At 38.9% G+C, this 16,980-nt stretch overlaps 1 protein-coding gene across 6 annotated transcripts in view; it reads right to left on the reverse strand.

Moving 5' to 3' along the window:
* Positions 1 to 16,980, reverse strand: part of RNF38 (ring finger protein 38) — a 107,509-nt gene that overhangs the window by 29,743 nt on the left and 60,786 nt on the right. The window lies entirely within an intron of this gene.

The raw sequence follows: 16,980 nt of genomic DNA on the forward strand, positions 1-16,980 counted from the left end.
ACAGAAGCATGGGAAGATGTATAAACACACTCTTCACAGCAATGGAATCAGTACTAGTCAGTAAGCAGCTGGTATGCAGAGCTTACTCTATGCACTGGACCTCCTTCTATCAGGTCTGTACCTAGCTAATCTGACATTTGCTCTGTACTGCAGCCTATTTTACTTCTGCTAACTCAGCACAGAGATGCTTCATCCTCCTAGTTATTCCTGTAATCATAACCATTCATACACCTAACCTGAAAAAAAATTATCAATCTCCAGTTAAAACTTAATTTTAACTCCACAAGGCCTATTCCTTCATAGTGCCTGAAATTTCCAGGGCTGATGCGAAGGTCATTCACCTCCAAGCAATGTTTTCCAGTTGGCTACAAACACAACTTCCACTGTGTGTCCATGCTATCGAACAGAGCTGTCATTCTTTTCAGAAGCTCCCACCAATGCCTATGAAGCCAGCATAAAATGCAATAAACACCCCTCCTCTCCAACTCACTATTCTGCCAAAACTAAAATACATCATGCTGTTAACAGACACGACAACTGAAAATACAGAAAACTACACATCAAACTGCAGAGATCAGCAACTGAACAAAAAACTAAAACCACATGAACTACCACTGGAACTATCCTTGAGTCCAAGCATCACGTGAACTTCTCTGTCAGAATTCCTAGTGCAAGCAAACTTCTAGTATTTAGTTGGCCTCTGGTTTGTCCAGTCACTCCCCCACTTCTGTTTTACTCCATCACTGCACTGTTTCAATCACATTTGCATGTAATTGCAGATAGCTGAAGCAGAGAAAACAACGTGCCTGCAATGGCTTTATGTTCCAGAACTGCCCCCTCGCCCTAGATGGTTAGAGGCCTCACTTCACACTATCTGTAGACTGGGCTCTGGACCTGTCCTGCCTCTTAGCTTTACAGGAGCATTTTGTTTTCTGAACAGTATTTAGTTGCTTCTTGGTAGGTTTCCATCAACATATAGTTTGTACTCCAGCATTCTTTGCAGTGCAAGGACACTCCTTTAAGAATGAGAAGTTTTGTTCAAGTGTTCAAGAGACAAAAGGTATTTTTCCTCTCTTTGACTTGTGGCCATTTTTTACAAAATTTTAGAGTTTTTCAGTCTCTTGTCTTCAAATACTTTAACACAGATTGTAGTTTTTCCCTACTGTATCTTATCTAAAACAGTCATCTTTCTTAGAGAACTATCCGGATAATCCATGCATCTGCTTGTTGCTCAATCTCTTTTGAATTCCTTAACCAACTGCACTTTAATTTTTTAGAGAAAAGTAGATTAAAAGGCAGGTATGCACCTGATGGTTCATGACAGTAGATGTCCAAGTAAAGGGTGACTCTTCCAAAAGGTTGCTAACCCTGAGAAGCTCAACACCAAATAAAAATACAACTGGAAGAGATACCCAGTAAGTGCCTTGAGAGCACAGCTTCTGTGAAAACACATATTTTATCAGATTTCAGAGAACACTGCCAAAGGATAAATCTTACAGCAACTGCGCTGCAAGAGTGAGAGAAGGATGATTTGTGGCCCAACTTCTTCACCATGATGACTAAGTCTATTCAAAGAGAAAGACAGGTAATAAAAGTGCTGGTAAATTAGGCATGCTGGGATTTTGTGAGTGCAGAAGAAAATGGCAAATGGAGGAAGAAAAAAAAGTGGATTTAGTGAAGCTGGCAGAAAACAAAATCTTGAAAGAATACAATAACCACTTCTATCCTAATACAATCTATACGTGCCTCTGGCTGGGGATCTCCCACTGGTACTGCCCTAATTTAAATGTGACACCCTTCCCAAGCATTAACACTAATATACCCTGCTCCACAGAAAGACGGCTCCTCTATTATTTTTTTTTTCCTTTTGCATCACGAGTGCACCACTTCACTGTGGAGATGTAAACTGCTAAGCAGTTGCCTGCATCACCACTCCAGATTACTAACGCTCAGAGATATTTCAAACTCTCTAAGTGCTAACTGCCCTCTGCAGTAAGCAACAGTAATTTTACTCAAAATTGTTTCCCATTAGAACGAAAATAAAGGTAAAATAATTTTTTGGAACTACATGTACAGAGATTTAAAATGTAATTGTGTTTTTTTCTGTACTAAAAAAGAAGTAACCAAAAGCTAAGCTCAACTTACTTGCAAACAGATTCTATAAAAACCGCAATATAGACCTAATTAATTGAAGATCTCATGTTTTGTTTTAGTTTTTACTAAAAAACCAATTCTCATGTGGTAATTGTATCATTACTAGCATGCATGAAAGTACAAGGAGCTAATAAAAGACACATATCCTGTATAATTTTGTTTTCATATTATTTTCAATCAGCGTGTGGAATAACTATATATTGACAGTATTTTAGACAGTTGTTTCAGCCTACCTTATTATTATTCGCCACTAAGTTTAGTAGTTTATTTGTGGAATATACGACACTTTCCAAAATGACAAGTCTCCAAATCCCAAAAGGCTCTTATTGTTCTTTGCTCGTACTCAAAATATTTTCTGGCACTATTCCTAATTTTTTCAACCATACAGTATACAGGGTCCATCATGCAACAATTACAGACTGATGGCAGTTATCAAGAACATTCTACCTAGCATTTAACTAACAAGATAAATTCACTGCCCTTCTTTAAAATACACTGAACCAAAAGAGCATGAAGAACAGGAATATAGATTACTCCGTATTTAAAGAAAGCAGTACCAGGACAAAGTCATCAGACTTTTACTAGTAAAAGTAGCAGCATTTGTCACTATTTGTAGCATATGTGACTTTTACTAGTAAAAGAAGCAGCAAGACCACTAAAATATATAATCCCATCCCTAAAAGTGGGCATTCCACTGACATTCCCAAAAGTTATCATTTCACTGACATACGTAGTATAGTTGTCTCATACTCATCTGTGCACCCCATAAACTCTCATTACTGTAATGGTAATAAAGGTGAATACAGAGTTTGCCTGTTTGTAAAACACTGTTTAAAAGTGTTCGTTCTGTTTCTGTATAAGTTTATTGCAGTAATGTTTTATCTGAAAGCTTTTCCATTTTATTTGGGGAAAAACAAGGTATCTTCACCAAGGCAACACTCTTTGAAGCGTGTTTTTGCCACTGTCCTTTTCCAGTAAAATTATAAATACTGCAGCCACACACTGATTATTAACCATCACAGAATGGAATTATTAGCAAAGCCATTACTGCAAATATCTGAAAATAATTTTCCTCTCCAACTCCTATATATTTCCACTTACTGGTCCTGCAAAACACAAGAAACTAGTCCATACCCTCCATCTCAAATTCAGAGAATAAACTACATCTATCCTGTAGCCCACAAAAAAACCTGTATTTTAAAAGCAAACTAATACTTCAGGAATATTCTCATGCATAGCCCATAGAAGGTTTTACATAAGGATAATCTGATGGGCATGCCCTATAAAACCCTATCACAGGCTGACCAGGAATCATCAGCTGCATGTTTCCTCTTCATGACTGCATACTGAAAAGGAAAGTATTTTTCCCCATGACACTGAAGCCCTAAGTTTTAGCTTTAATATTTTTCAGATTCTGTGCTGCCTAGGTGTGTAGTTCTGAGCTTCCTATCAAGTGTTGGTAAGCTCTCTTCACAGAGTAGGTAGACAAAACAATTCTTTTTCTAGCTTGGGACCAAGGACAACCATTAACAAGTTTATGCCCAAGAGCATAAACAAGGGTGAATTGTAGAGAGAAAACAAGAAGAATGGGACTTCATAATCTGAAGGTGTAATTGGGCAATTAACCCCAATATGCAAACAGACCAAAATTTAAGGAAGTATGGGACCTTGTAACTGGTCATTCGTTTGGTGATCAGTCTGGGTTTATCTTGGGTGTAGCCCTGGCCACGCTCTTACACTGCCCAAGGTGTATTCTTTATAACTTTTAACATATACCTACTTTATTCTTTAACTCTGTACAGCCTCTGTTCTAGGTCAGCTTTCTCAAGGCATCAATACAAGTTGGTAAACATCAACATTTATAAGCATTTTCAAATTTTACTCTAGTAAACTGAGTGTTCTGCATATCCTATCTGCTCCAACAATTCTAACAACTGTAATATGAATTACATTTCAACACTTCGGTTAGTCTGATGGTACCTACAGTAACAGTAAATTCTTGGGCTGAACAGACAGTTACATCCAAATGCAGTGGCTTGTTCATAATCCAAGACCAAACTAACCCTAAATACATTTTTTGGCCAAGGTCGAATAAGCTCTGTCCACAACCCTAAAACCAAGGCAAGGGAAATCACTTATGTGACAGATGAAGCCATTTCAGGCCAGATGGTTTTGTAAGCATTACTATCTTCTTCCATCTCTTCCACGGAAACAAGAAGCTGCAGAAGTTTAACTTTGGTGTGACATTACAGCGCAGAGTTTACGCAACTCCCCTGCAGCTGTCACTATAGATACAAATTCTGTAGGAAACCAACAAAATAATTCAGATAGCTGCAGCCCCTCCAGCTCCTGCCACCAAGAACCTCACTCACTTCTGCCACTGGCAATGCAGACCTGGCTGTTGCCAACATCTCCAGAGGGACTCCAGCTGCAGGCCTAGTTTCTACTCAAGCTGGTCTCACCTAGCCCCTGCAGCACTCACACACATGGTACAGAAAGTGAAATTACACAGAGAGGCAGTTAAGAAAAGATCTAATAAAACAGGACAGACTGCAGAGATCAGGCACAGGGCTCAGCCAAACAACGGTAAAGACTAGCCACAGTTCATCTGTGTCGGCCCTTTTCCTGTCTTGCCTCATTTTGTCCCTTTTCCAACTCCCTTCCCTTGCAAATCACCTTCTCAGATGGCATAATCTCACTGACCTGCCCCAATATCCTAGACTCTCAGGTTTCCATCCTGATAAATCACAGAATTCTTGTTTGTGCACACATTTCTGATAGTTCATCATCAGTTACTGTAACAGACCAGGTTTTGTTTCTTATGTTTGTCTCCATTAAGTTTGCTTGGCAGGTTTGTGATCCTCTCCATAAGTTGTTTATGACTCTCTCCTTTCTCTCACAGTGCCATGCAATGAGGTCTACAATCAAATAATCTCACTGAATTAAACACTGCTACATTCCACATACCCTCTTCAATTAGTGACTGATCAGGTTTGGTCCTTTAATCTACCTCCCTTATTTTTTGGTTCAACAGATTTGTGCCTAAAAATGTTCCTATTTATTACTCCTTTTCTTTTTATCCCCTTATGGCATTCAAATGTTCCTTGATCAGACACAACTTACATGAGCTGATGGGTCTCTCCTTCCATGCTCCCTTACAGACCACAAAACTCTTTCATGAACAGTACAGAGCACAACTGTAATCACTTGGTCAGTCCAGGAAGAGTCAAAGAGTGAAACTTCTGAAAACAGTAAAAAACTAAGAATATGGGAATAAATAACAGCCCTTCACCCTCGCCCTAAACATGAATATTTAATGAAAATCAAAGGGCTGGTGTAGGGGACGAGATGAATTTGTTATGGTAAACCAGGAAAGTTTCTCTCTCCCATCCAGGTATGCGAAGTCCAAAGGACATTTTATCTTTTTGCCATGATAACCCAGGATAGTTCACACACCCCCATCTGTATGTACTTCAGTACATGACAGATGCCAGCTGCAGATCTTGGAATTCAGACAGCAGCACCCGCACTCATCAGCCAGGTCCCTAATGAGCAAAACAGGACACTGCATATCCATTGTGTACTAATAAGCACAGGTTTTATCACCCTTCCCTGCTGTGCTTTCCCTTGAGCTTCACTCCAAATCAGGTCCCCATTCGATCAGCACTGGTGTCCCAGGGCTTCCACAGTGGTGACTCAGCTTTCAGGAAAGCCAAAGCTTTCACACGCTCATTGTCCTGCCTTATTCCTCAAGGATCCACATCTACATTTTGTGTAACAGTGAGGGGGGGGGGGGAAGAATAGGATGAAAAAGTGGCATCTTATTAACTTGTAAGCTGGCAGATGAAAAGCTCTTGGGGATCATGAAGTTTGACATTATCTTTTAATATATTCTTAAAATTCTAGCTTTAAATAAAACCAGAAAGGAGCAACTATAAGAAGCAACTGGGGGGCAGTAAATTAAAAGCCCCGTGCCACAAAACTGGCAAAAAGTAACAGATTTCATGAAAAAGTGGACTACTTCCAAGCCTAACTGGTATGCTTTTTTCAAGACAAAATAAACAAGGATTATCCAGTTGGACTCAAAGCTGCACAACAAAGGACCTGTCCACGTATGAAGATTTGCCGGCAGAATCATACTGTAATGGCATACATCTTTCACTGACAAAAGCTCTTTTAGAGGAACTTCAGCCAACAAAATAAACACCAGGAATAAGAATCTTTTGCTCGTATAATTGGATTTGCACAAAGTATTTTGCTGGCTTAGCTGCATTGGCCAACACAGTGATATTTTTCATTCTGCCAACTGTGTGCCAGTCCAATTAGAGCACGTAACATTGCTCGTTCAACTTCGGCAGGGTAGCCAGCATTCAGAACCCTTGCTTCAACTCACCACCATTCACATAACCATTATACCTCTTTTCATGAATAAGAGAACATCTGAACAGATACAGTGACGTCTCCAGTAAGAAATGCAAACTGTTACAGCTGTTGATGATGAGAACAATCTTGGTATAACACAGTCATGAAGTCAAGGTAAATGGGTACATGGTGAGAAAAAAAAAATTCTAATATTGATGTCCATGCATCTAATACTGACACCCTGCAACTGCCAAGCACTAGACAGAAATCCTACAATGTAAATAATGCTTCATGTGTTTGGTTTTTTTTAATAATTCAAATTTTACCTAAAAACCTCATTATAAGTAATATTCAGAGCCATTTTTTTCTAGTCAAGCTTTTATTTCAGAGTTGTGACCAGGATAAAACTTGGAAACTTGATTGACTGGGCACATGCTAGACAACTTCCCGATGAAATATCAGCAAGGGAAATCTGAATTTGGTAATAAAAAGTTGGTAAAGAAATGCAGACCTTCCCAAATCTGCAAACGGTTTCAATAAAAGCAGGTGACTGAAAGGAAGGCCAAAATGAGCCAACTCTTGCAAGGGGACAGCATCTGGAGGACTGTGTGCAGTTCTGGGCTCCCCACCACAAGAGAAACACTGACACACTGGAGACTCCACTAAAGGGTCAAAGAGATGATGAAGCACCTAGAGCACCCTTTGTGCAAAAAAAAGGCTGAGACAGCCTTGGACTGACTGATCAGCTTGGAAAAGAGAAGGTTCGGGGCTATCCCATCAGAGAGACATCGCAGGCTCCATGTGAACATGAGTAACTTGACTGAGCACCAGCACACGTTTCATGGAGGCTGTGGAGTCTCTCTCCCTGGATCATCTCAAAAGCCATGGTCCTTGGAACTTAGCTCCACCTAAACCTGTTTCAGTAGAAGAGCTCGACCAGATGACCTCCAGAAGTCCCTTCCAACTCCAGCCGCTGTGATTCTGCAGATGCTAAACCAAAGGCTTTTGGAAGCCTTTTTCCTGTGAAAGAAGCAAAGTGCAACTCATGTGGGACTTCAGGGTACTTCAAGATGTACCCTTGAGGTGTGAAGTATTCCTGTATCTACAGTTCCCCACTGAACACTAGATACATGTGAGTATTCAAAAAGGAAGATAATTTCTTTCTGCACTTCAGAACTTTTTTCTTAATTTTTTTGTCTTAATTTTCACACTCTCAAGAATTAAGAAAATCAATCTGTAACTTAGCACTTGGGATGAAAATTCCACAGAGAACAAAAAACACTAAGCATGACACTGTTTCCTATAGCCACAGCAAAATCTAAAAAAAAAAAAGGCAATTAAAAAACTTCATGCTCCTGGTGATATTTCTGTTGATTTATGAAGAAAGTATATCAATTTGGACAGAACAGTGCTTAGCAAGGCACATCACTCTGAAATGAAGCCTACAATATGTTCTTTAACTTGCTTCTGAGTATGTGGTAAGAAGAAAACTAGCCACTACGTCTTAAAATGGAAACCAAAGTTCAATAGCCATGTGTCAGGCTGCTGGTACAAAATCTTCTGTAGCAGCTTTATATATATCAGGTTTCTAAGTAATTTTTCTGAATTAAAGAGCCCTTCTGAGAGTGGAACAGCAGAACTTTCCACAATCTTTAGCAAAAGGAACACAATTTGTGAAACAAGAGCAACATTACCAGATGTGGTAAAAAGAAGTGCAAGTTAATCTCCTTTTTTTTGTCTTTCAAGGCTATGGTGGTATATATCACCATATACGTGGTATGTATAAATTATAGCTGTAACAACTGTACCAAGAACATGCCTCAGTAATCTTTCTGGCCATCCATAATTCATTTCTGGCTAACAAGATTAATTCATTATTTACTGACAGTGGGCACAAAAGCCAATTTGTTCTTCAGCAATCAGAACTGACAAGGAATACTTCATGCAAAGTTTATCTGTGAAGATCTGAAGCATGCAACAGCAAACCACATAGCAATCTACAGAACTGTTTCAAAAAAAACCCAGGTGACTGAAAGAAGCGCCAAAATGAGATAATTCTTGCAAAAGTCCTAGGAGATAGCATCTGGAGTACTGTGCGCAGTTCTGGGCTCCTACGAAAAAAAAAAGAAACACTGACACACTGGACAGCCAATGAAGACTTGCTTTACTTATGGTCAAAACACCATGAATAAGGTGCATTTTTGATTTGTTGCTTATTCTACATCAGACTGACACTTCTGTGTTTTTCCAGTGTTTTCTCCATTTTTTCTCTGAAATGCATTTCTCACTTAAGTGAGTATTTAGGATATACAAAAATCAACATTAAGAGACAACTACATCTGAACTGCTGAAGTTTCACACAGTAAGTACTTGAAACAGCCCCAAGAATTTGATTATTAGATACCAAATTTTCATTCCAAACACCGGAATATTACTTTGCTGCACATGAATTTAAAACACACAAAGGCATTAGAAAAATGTAAAAATATTAGCATCATATTTAGCACTACAGAACTAAACAGCATTTAAAAAAGTGTTTTAATATGACGACATGTTTCTCATATTCAAGCTGTCTTGCTCATACAAAATGGGACAGTAAAACCCATATATCACAACTGTACACCTCCTTTTCTAACAGTGAAGTGGGTTTAAGGAACGAGGCAGCACATAACCATCTCAAAGATCTTGAAATATTAAATTTAATTAGTATTTGTAACTGCTTGCAGTACTTGCTGCATGCAAACAATCCTTTGAAATATGAAAAAATTTTGCAATCATCTTTTGCAGGAATGAATCAAAGCACTTTAAATGCTCCAAACTCACAAAGATGTCAGCAAGTATTTATTTTTGTATCACATCATTGTATTTCTTCTGAATGGGAATCTTTAACTCTCAATCCAAAAATACCAACCAAATGTCAATATGGGAGGAAACCTCAGCTACACCTCCCTATTTTAAAATATCCAATTGCTGGAAGAATATTGAATTTACCTTAAAATATCAATTTAGGGTTGCAGTTTTCAACTTTGTCAGTGATACATGTGATAGAAAATGGAAAAAAAATTGTGCTATTTCTGCAGATGTTCCATGCAATTAGTATGTACTATGATAGCAAACATTTCAAGCTTTCTTAAAACTGAACATTGAAAGAGTTATGCAACAAACAGTACTGGTATCCAAAAAGACTTTAAAAAACTATTTTCCATTGATAATTTCTATCAGTCAATCTCCAAAATGCCTACTAAGATCTGAGGTAAAGTGTCCATGTTTTGACACCCGCACCATCTTACACAATACAGAAAGTGTTATTTCAGGTGATGATGTTAAAAGCTATCTCTGGGCCTCCACAGGGTCCTGATCCCCTCTTTCATATGTAAGCAGAAGATAAATTTTATACTATAGAATTACACATCATTATCATCATCATCACTATCATTTTCCTATATATAAAGCTGAAACACATAAAACTTTGCACATGTACCATTAAAATGTATTCATTGCTGTAAAATAATTTCTTTAAATGTCATAAAATGTGCTGAAATTGACATACTTAAAATAATGCCAGGGCAAGAGTGAAGTGGGGAAATCAAGACAAGGTACTCAGGTACAGGCACATCTGAAAGAGATCACCTTTTCAATTTAAACATAATTCTGCTCTTCCTGCTTTGAAGGGACCAGGGATCTGAAGAGAATCTGGCTCAAAATTGCTTAATAGCTAAGTCTACTCTACACAGTTTGCATATTCAGTGTGTATTCACTAATGATTTTGCCATTTAGACATGTGAAATTAACAATACAGGTATCTCAGTGGAGACAGGTTAATTAGGACATTCATTACAAGTAAAAAAACCAAAATCATACTCTTTCCACTTTTAAGATTTTTCCCTATATTAAGCTACAGATATATAGATACACACTGGTGTGCACATACATATATGAAACACAGCATAAGTAAATGGACAAGCTATCACTTGAGCACTGAAGACTGACATCTTTTATTTGTTTTAATGGATGTTATGCTGACCATATTTGTTGACATAGTATCAAGAGAACATCCAAACATTTACACCAATGGAAACATTACTCACACTACTATAACTCATATTTGCAATAGGCACAAGGATCAGTCAGCATTTGAAATTTGTTCCTAGTGAGAGGACTAATGGCATAATAACTCAACCTCTATTGCAACAACACGTAATTACACTTGCCTGCCTTCACTGTTGCCTGTCATCACAATACTGACCTGCATAACAGGAAGATGGAAGTATCTGGTCAGCACACGATACTGTTAAAAATTTCTGTGTGTAATGTAGTTTATGTGTTCTCAGTTCATACCACAATTTTCTCTCTACATTGCTTCAGTCTCTCTCTATTGTTAGAAATTTGAAGCCCCAACAAATACTCTTCATCTGTTTTAGAAACTACACAATGAATCCACAAAAACCTATCTACCTAATCAGTACAACCAAACTGTCACATTAACAACAGAATGCTCTTCAATATACTCACACTGGTATTAGCGGGGAAAAGAAAATCAAAAACCCAAGAGATTTGTATTTAAACACAGGCTTGAAAATTCAAAGGTCAAGATACTTAATTCCAAGAATAAGGCATGCTAAGTTCAACCTTCCTCAAATTCCTTTCTCTATGGGGAGATGCCACTGAGCAAGGGAGAAAACACATCCCAAATGGCACAAAGCACAACTACAATCCTTGTCCATAACGGTCGCAGCAACCTCCAACACCAAACCTCTCACCCTGTGCATCAGTTCTGTCCTTCTATTTATGATGCTTAATTTATTATTTCCTTATTCTACAGAATTTTACACACAAAGGCAAATTTTCACAGGTGAAGTAAATACCGAGGCTTAGCTCTGCCCTTCACAGAGTTTAGGACAAGTAAACTCTTCATCACCTATGGCTGGACACAGCGGGTCACCAAGCACAATGTGATGATTAATATTTTGTCAAACTTTTTTAAAAAATTAATTTATTTACACTACAGAATGTTGATACACAGCAGAAATAGCCTCAAAAACAGCACAGTCTAGGACTCCAGGTCATGGCAGCTCATGACTTAGAGAGATGTCCTCTTTCCTTGGTAAAGAATGGGCTGAATGGGCCGGCCTAGAAAACCGTGGTGAATGGAATTATATCCAGCTGGTGTCTGGTGACAAGTGGTGTTCCACAGGACTCAGTACTGGGGCCAGACCTGCATAACATCTCTGTCAACAAACTGGGCAAGGCGATCAAATGACTCCTCAGTGAGTTTGCAGAGGACATTAAGTTGGGCAGAAGTTGACCTGCTGTAGGGTAAGAAGGCTCTGCGGATGTATCTGGACAGGATGTACCAAAGGTCAAAGGATGCACTGAGGTCAAAGTTCACAAGGTGAAGTGGTGGGTCCTGCCATTGCATCACAACAACCCCATGCAGTTCCTAAGGCTGAGACATCGTCTGGAAAGTGCCCAGCAAAAAGGATCTGGGGCTGCTGGCTGACAAACACTGAACACAAGCCAGGAGTGTGCCCAGGTGGCCAAGAAAGCCAGTGGCATCCAGACTGTGTCATCAATAGTGTGGCCAGCAGGACTTGGCACTGGTGAGGGTACATCTCAAGTGCTGTGTCCAGTTCTGGATCCCTCACAAGAGGGTTCCAGCACTGAGGTGCTGGAACATGGTGGGTCTGGAGCAGAAGTCTTATGAGGAGTGGCTGAAGAGGCTGGGGTTGTTTAACCTGGAGGAAAGGAGACTCAGAGGAGACCTTGTCTCTCTCCACAGCTACCTGAATAAACAGGCAGCAGCAAGCTGGCAGTTGATCTGTTTTCCAAGTCACAGACAAGAAGAAATGACCTCAGTTTGCAACAGAAATGGTTTAAATCAAGTATTAGGAAAATTTTCCTCACAAAAAGGATTGTCAAGCATTGGAACAGGCAAGGGAAGCAGGTGAGTCACCATCTCTGGAGGCAATAAAAAGACAGACATAGGGAGGTCATTTAGTGCTAGACTTGACAGTACGAGGTTAATGTCTGGACTTGATCATCTTATGGGTCCTTTTCAATCTAAATGATTCTTTTACTCTTTTCAAAGCTCATCCGATTTAGACAATGTGCTACATAATAGAGTCTACTTGATTTAAATATATACACATAATTTAGTTTTTATTAACAGCTTGGATAAATTAGTAAGACTTGCTTTAAAAAGCTTAGGGGAAAAAAAATGTTCTTCTCTAGAGCTCCGATTTATACACACCTTTTACCCTTAGTAGCTTGCAGAACTTCCTTTTTTACATGTGTCAGACCCAGTAAAAGCCCTGTAAACTCTGCAGCAGTGGCTGGTTCCTCTGCCCCAGCAAAACACACATGTTGGGAGGCTCTCATCAAACAGGTCATGTAATGGGTAAAGAATTCACTCCTCAATATAAGCAACAAATTATTTGAGATGACAAAACCAAGAAAGAAGAGGCATTTTCTGCTAAGTTAACAAGGAACACAGGAGAAAACACTGCAGGTCCTCAACTGCAAAAAACAGCTCCTACTTGTGCAGATCTTTCCATTTACTTTAGAAAACAAGATTATTCTCACACGAAGTCAAAGGAAGGTCAATAAAAAACAAACCACTACACATTAGATGATAGTCAAAGGAACATCAGCCTTGCTCCCCAAACACACTCAAATAAGCATGGTTTGCTGACTCACTTCTTAAATCTTATGTCACACCTTTTATAAGGAGGAAAAAATAGGCATTAAGAACTTAAAAGCATGAAGAAATTTGGTGAGATATGTCCTTTTTTAAAACACTCTCAAGTCCTGCCCAATGGTGAGCAAAACAGATTCATATAAATATTCACTTACAGAAAGCAGACCCAAAGAATACAAGAACTACACTAGGTCTCTGTATTTGAATTTGAGAAAAAGTACTCTAGCTGTTTTCTGATACAGTAAGGAAATTAAATAAAAGAGGAAGTGTCCGGTTTTCAGCTGTTTGAAGGGCCTGGAAAGGCCCGGAGTGGCCTTGGGGCAGCCCGCGTATCAAAGGACGAGAAGAGGCTTCAGTTCTTCTTTCGGTCTTTATGTTTATTAAATGTTTATCTAAAAGATTTTCTTTCGGCCCGACAGAGGTCTGCTCAGCAGCCAGCCATGAGTACACTCTGCTGCCCTCCGGACAGTCACCTATCTTTATACCCATTGTTACGTGTACAATATTTATCATTTTTCCCCAACACCATTTATTCTTATTGCCCGGTGCACTTTTAGTAATGACCAATCCCAAAGTGCCACCATCACCAAACAAGATGGAGGAGAAGAAGAAGAAGAAGAAGAAGAAGAAGAAGAAGGACAGGACACGCCCCAATTCCTCCATCTTACTTCTCTAAACCCCCCTGTACATAAATCCTAAACCCTGTGTTTCACTCTCTAATTAACTAATCCCTTCACCATTCACTCCGGTGAAGTCCTCCTATCCTCATACAGGTGTCATCTCCCGTGTAGGATCAAAGTCCAGCCACCAGACACTTCTGGCAACATTCCAGGACTCCTGAGCCCCCCAAGGGTGGTCTCGGTGACTCGGCACCTCAGTCCTGAGGTGCTGAGATCCCACAAGGAAGAAAGTGTCACATATGATCTGGAACCTGTGCTCAGTAGAGCTTCACATACAAAATGACTAAATGCCTATTGGTCTTACCAGGTCCTTTGTGCCCATCTCTGAATGTTTTTTTCAAAGGCATACTCATCCACTTGGAACTCACTTGCCTTCCAAATGCTATTTTAAATGAATTTTCTAGTCTTTTATGTCTCCCATCTCTTCATTTCCCATCTTGCTTTGTATTCAGTTCAGATGTTTTACCAAGACACAAACACAGAAGACAGATCAAAAATGCCCTCCCCTCAGTACTTGCAAACAAAACAGTCTTGCAAGAGATTAATTTCCAAGACTTAGATTTTCAAAATGAGGTTTATCAAAAATATTCAGCACACCACAAATTTTTTAAAGAACAGTCCCAACAGGTCATCTGATAAGGTCACCTGAATAAGGAAGAAAAGTCCCCAATTTTTGTCTAAAAAGTCATCTCCTAAAGCTTTCATGAAGACTGACAGAGCATCTGCTCAGAAGCACCATAAATTGTGCCATGAATGTTCCCATCCCTTCTCACACAATTTACAGTTACTGCACTGTGACAAAAAAAAAATAAATACCCACTTCTGTCAGTAATTAACAAAGCTGGCAAAGACAGACCACAAGGCTAAGGTAAGAAGTTCTGTAGAGAGAATGTACCTGACTTAATGCAATTTCTGAATTTTTTTAGAACGGAGGTGTTCACAGATTTTGCAAAGGAACAAAACTGCAAGACTGATGAGATGAAACAGCTACTAAAACAGAAAGTAAGCAAAGCAGAGCCTATGTAGTGGTGCTCACATGAAGCACTGGTTATTTTTTGTAGTAACTGAGGTACTAGTGGGAAATACAAAAAAAGCAAAGTTATCGAAAATAAACAAGAAGATAAAAAATTCTGAGACAGCAAACCCAGAATGTATTTACTGAGAACCAGGAACTGCATACATTAAAGGAAGAATGTCCCTATTTTCCTGAGAGGAGAAAAGCAAATCAGCCTTTCTACTGCTACAATGCCAACAGAAGACAGTAGCAAGTCAGATGTCTGCTGCTTACCTACTTTTCTACCAGGTGAGGTACAGTTCCAATGCAATCTGGTTGGAAGGCAAACAGCAAAATACTCAAGGTGTAAAAGGGCTTCTTTTCTCCTTTCCTCCTTCCCAGTGCTTTTAAAGGGCAGCTGTTGTTAGCATGCACTGCTAGTAAAGGCCAAAACCAGCACCAGTTTTCAATGTTCTGACAAACAGGCATCAGTAGAGGGCACCAAAAAGCAAAACAAGTTTCCTTATCTTTAAAGAACTTATTAAAAGAGGAATCTACCCACTCCCATGCAAAGCTGAAGAGTAAAAAATATTAAAACCATCCTGTTAAATCACAGATGTCATCACGTTCTGCCCACAGCAGAATTTAAATATTCTGTATTAGATAATTTAACTTGATATCAATTCTTACATAGAAAAGGAAACCACAAGTTCTACTTCCATATGAACTGATTAATTCAAGCCTGTATCTTCTTCCATAAGTTTTAAGAATCACTCTTCCCACAGGCAAAACAACTTTCTGACGAAAACTAGGAAAAAAGAAGTTCTATACACTTCCTCTACCCTTATTTCCACCTTTCCCAACCTTCTGAAGCAAGGTGGGGATGGTAAAATAACACAAAGACTACGTGAGAACATTGTAACTCAAAGACCTGCTCTGTACAGATTCTCATTAGATCCCCAGCAATTCAGACCATGTAGTCTCTACAAACAAACACGTATGACAAATTTGACTTATGACAAGACCAGTTTCATAGTACAAGACTACAATTCAACAGCAGGCAGATCTGAAGAAGTAACTTCCCTCCCTCACCACACAATTTTTATATTTTAGGAAGATGTTACATAAAAAACATCACAACTCTTAAAGACTTTTTAAGCAAAAAGTTGAAAAAATAACTTGACTTCCTCAACAGTCTACTTTAAATCATAAAAATTATCTCTTATTATAATGTCAGTAAGCCATATTAAAAAAAACATATTTAGAACAGCTGATACATAAACCTGACAAATCACAACAGTAACTGATTCGACGTTAGCTTCGGAGCCACATCCTTGTATTTCAGAAGTCAATTATATACTGTTACTTCAACACCAGCGCAGGTACAAAGCAAGGACTTAACAACATGCAACTTCAATTCAGTATTTATTATACTTTGGTTAATTATAAAAACCCCACAAAGTGAACCAGGTAAGAATCAAATGAAGTTTAACCTACTCTGTAAATCCATGAGATAACAAAGTAAGATTTACAAAGGAGATCATTAAATCTTTACTTTTTAAGACCCTTTTATTTACATACAATTTTTCACAATTGACACTTTTCACAAGTAGCATAACTCCAAGTTACAATTCCCTGAAAACTTTCTTCACATGTTATGCTATGTATACATATAGTTCATTTTTGCCCAGAGATTTGGTGAGTAGGGATTATGAACTATCACCAGCCATGAAACCTGCCACAAAACCTATCCGGCTCTTCCATCTCAGACTTCATAGTCTAATGACTGCACCTTCCTTTCTCTTACTTCACACATTAGTATCCAAAAGGAGTTTTTTCTTCTCTCAGAGCAATGAGTCTCTAATACCACAGCCACAATACCCCCTTGAAGGTAAGAAAGGGAACGTAATATAATGCTGCAAAGCAGTTAAGGAGTCTGTTGGGTCAGCAGACAGCAAGATCCCCAGGATGTGGATAAATAGCATGAATTTGGCAAATGAAACCAAAGCAGCTGCTTCAGTGACATTTAAGAACAAGCACACCATCAGCAACACCGAATTAAATATTAATGTAATTCAGTACTTGAGTATGGC

This window comes from Zonotrichia leucophrys, chromosome Z (assembly GCF_028769735.1).
Source record: "Zonotrichia leucophrys gambelii isolate GWCS_2022_RI chromosome Z, RI_Zleu_2.0, whole genome shotgun sequence".
Classification (NCBI taxonomy): Eukaryota; Metazoa; Chordata; class Aves; order Passeriformes; family Passerellidae; genus Zonotrichia; species Zonotrichia leucophrys.